A 2,864-nucleotide genomic window follows, 5' to 3' on the forward strand; every position below is an offset into this window, starting at 1 on the left:
TTTTAATATTCTTGGAAAATGCCTGAACACAATTACTTCCCACTAAATCCAGAAATGGTCTATTCGGTCAAAACCACCAAATTTCAAAAACGAGTACAACCAGTTTTGTATTACATTTCTATAAAACAAAACAAAATCAGCCCGTATGTCCAGACCTGTAGGACATTTTTGAACAGCAAATGCTCTGAAATACTAACAATATAAACTAGGTAACAAAGTCCAATGCAATTCATTTTACTAATACAGCATTTTACAAAAACTACACGATTTTAAACCATTCAAGCAAGCAGCTCTAAGAACACTCCAGTCACAAGTCCCTCCTTCAACAATCCCTCAGCTCCAATTACATTTTTTCTCAGGTTATACTGACTGGAATTACACTATTCTTGAATAATACGGAATGGTTCCTGACTACCACAATTTACATTAAATCATCTCTGCAAATCCAGGAGTCAAGGACAGTTTGAGTCCAGAAACCTCTCCTACGGAACCTGCAAGTCAGCGCACAAAACTCCCAGCATGTTTTGTGCTGAATAACCCAAAGTTATCTTCCCCGGAGCCGCTGATATTTTTCACTATAAAGTACACATTACAGGTACACATGAAGTCCATGTATTTACAATCTGGCAGCTAAGCCTCCTGCACTGGTGTCCATCCCCAACACCAACTGTAGATTCCCGAAGCCCCACCCACCTATTTCACGTGGCTGCCAACTAAAACCTCCAGCCTCCACTAAAGAAAACTCCTTCACTGATCGAAAGCACCCACCCTCCACCTCCTATTGGGCCTGCCCCTCTTTCAGTGCTGGAGGCTGTCTCCCAAGCGATATGTAAAGGTGCTGCTCTTTGCAGCTCCTTCCCTGCTTGGGAATCCAGGGCCTGGCATCTTAACTACTATTCTCAGAGGTTTGGGAGGCGTACTCACCCCCTTTCTCACAACAGAGGCCGGCTTCTCAAATCGCCGACACCCTCGAGGATAAACCCCGCCCAGCGCTGAGCCTTGGAAGCATTTCCCTGCAACCCCCTCCACCTTCAGACCACGAAGGCGGCCAGTTCTCAGACTTCCTTCCTAGACTCACAGGAGTGTACCGACTGCAGCTTCCTCCCCACAGGTGTGTACAGACTCTAGTCCCCTTTTCCTGTTAGGCCACAGGAGCCTCCTTTCCACTTCCGATGGAGGGAGTGTCTTCACTACGTTTATCTCCTCACTACGGGGCACAGAGATGTAGTTACAATCTCCGTCCCTTTTGGGAAGCATAGAAAATCTCGCTCATTCGGGAGGTAGGTGTGTTTTTACTGCAATCCCCGTTAGTTCGTAGGCCGCTGGGCCACCCAGCTGTGGCCTCCTCCCTCTCAGACCACGGGGGCGTCCTCCCTTTGGCCTCGTCCCCACTTCGGTATGCAGGCTGATCCTCTCTTGCGTCCTTCCTGCATCCTCTCAGGCTTCAAAGGCGCAAGCGGCTCCCCAGGCCCCCCCGCAGCCATGCCGCGACCCTTTTGTGTGGGGCGCTTGCTGCGGCGGGCTCGGAGGCCTCCGAAAGCCCCGCCCCGGGCCACCAAGGGGCGGCTCGAGCCCCGCACAGCCCCGCCCGTTCCGGGCTGCGGGAGTCTTACCGGGGAGAGCTGCGCGGCACCCGAACCCAGACCCGAGTTACCCCCCGCGCGAGTGCCTCCGCCCCGCGGCCGACAGCCCCAGCCCGAACGGCTTCCCGGAGCCCACAGCAGCCACCACCTCTTTCGCCGCTTCACAAAATGGCCGACAGCCCGCTCAGCAGCTCCGCGTTCCAGAAGGGGAGGGACGGAATGGAGACGTCACGGGGCGGGGTGGCGCAAGCGCGCTGAGGTTGTTGGGCAATCTTCCGGAAGTTGCGGGTATTTGTGGCGAGAGGAACTTTGAGTCTGTGCGTGCGACGTTTGCGCACTAACCCCGCCTAAGGAGAGTGACGCTGCGGGGTGGGTTGGGTTCTGAGTGTGTGGTTCGGCCCCTCCCTGCGGGACTTTGTGCTAGTTACTTTTCTTCAATCTTATGCGAAAGGGAATAAATAAATAGTGCCTTCTTCGCGTGATTGTTTTGAGGATGAAATGGACCACAAAGTAGTGCACGGTTTTGTTGATGATGCCTTGGCAGAACCGAAACCTGCTATTTTTTCCCATTTAAAAATTTCAGTCCAGGGAGCCTTACCCACCAGTCCTCTTTTTTTTTTTTTTAAGTATTTTATTTATTTATTTGACAGAGACATAGCGAGAGAGGGGACACAAACGGGGAGCGGGAGAGGGAGAGGCAGGCTTCCTGCTGAGTACGGAGCCCGATGCGGGGCTCCATCCCAGGACCCTGGGATTTCACCCTGAGCTGAAGGCAGACGCTTAAGGACTGAGCCACCCAGGCGACCCCCACCCCAACAGTCCTCATTAACCCCTCCATGGTTGCACTTTAGTATTGTTCTATTATTAAAAAAATTACTCTCGGGGCGCCTGGGTGGCTCAGTCGTTAAGCGTCGGCCTTCGGCTCAGGTCATGATCCCAGGATCGAGCCCCGCATCGGGCTCCTTGCTCTGCGGGAAGCCTGCTTCTCCCTCTCCCACTCCCCCTGCTTGTGTTCCCTCTCTCACTGTGTCTCTCTCTGTCAAAAAATAAGTAAAATATTTTTAAAAAATTACTCATGTTCTGTGGTCCTAGCTTCCCAGACTCCACTCCCCCTGCCTAAACCCTGTTACCATGGTGGAAGCCGCTATAGAAACGTAAAGATGGATGGAAATTAAGATGGACACATTAATGCTTCAGCAAGACTGACTTTATTTTTTTTTAAAGATTTTATTTATTTATTTGACAGAGAGAGACACAGCGAGAGAAGGAACACAAGCAGGG

General features: G+C 51.5%; 1 protein-coding gene across 5 annotated transcripts in view; it reads right to left on the minus strand.

The window, feature by feature from the left end:
- The window catches only part of CPNE1 (copine 1), a 34,943-nt gene extending 33,129 nt beyond the window's left edge, over positions 1 to 1,814 (minus strand). The window contains exon 1 of one of the 5 annotated variants that reach the window (XM_028118816.2): positions 1,732 to 1,814. The gene's annotated coding sequence lies outside the window, so the exon portion shown is untranslated. Of the gene's footprint in view, positions 1 to 924; positions 1,009 to 1,613 lie in introns of those variants that run through there. The other 4 variants (XM_028118817.2, XM_028118814.2, XM_088026761.1 and 1 more) reach the window with 4 other exon arrangements.
- Between the last annotated feature and the right edge of the window lie 1,050 nt (positions 1,815 to 2,864).

Source organism: Eumetopias jubatus, unplaced genomic scaffold (assembly GCF_037043125.1).
Source record: "Eumetopias jubatus isolate StellerSeaLion01/CBP00866 unplaced genomic scaffold, mEumJub1_p1.0 scaffold_9, whole genome shotgun sequence".
Classification (NCBI taxonomy): domain Eukaryota; kingdom Metazoa; phylum Chordata; class Mammalia; order Carnivora; family Otariidae; genus Eumetopias; species Eumetopias jubatus.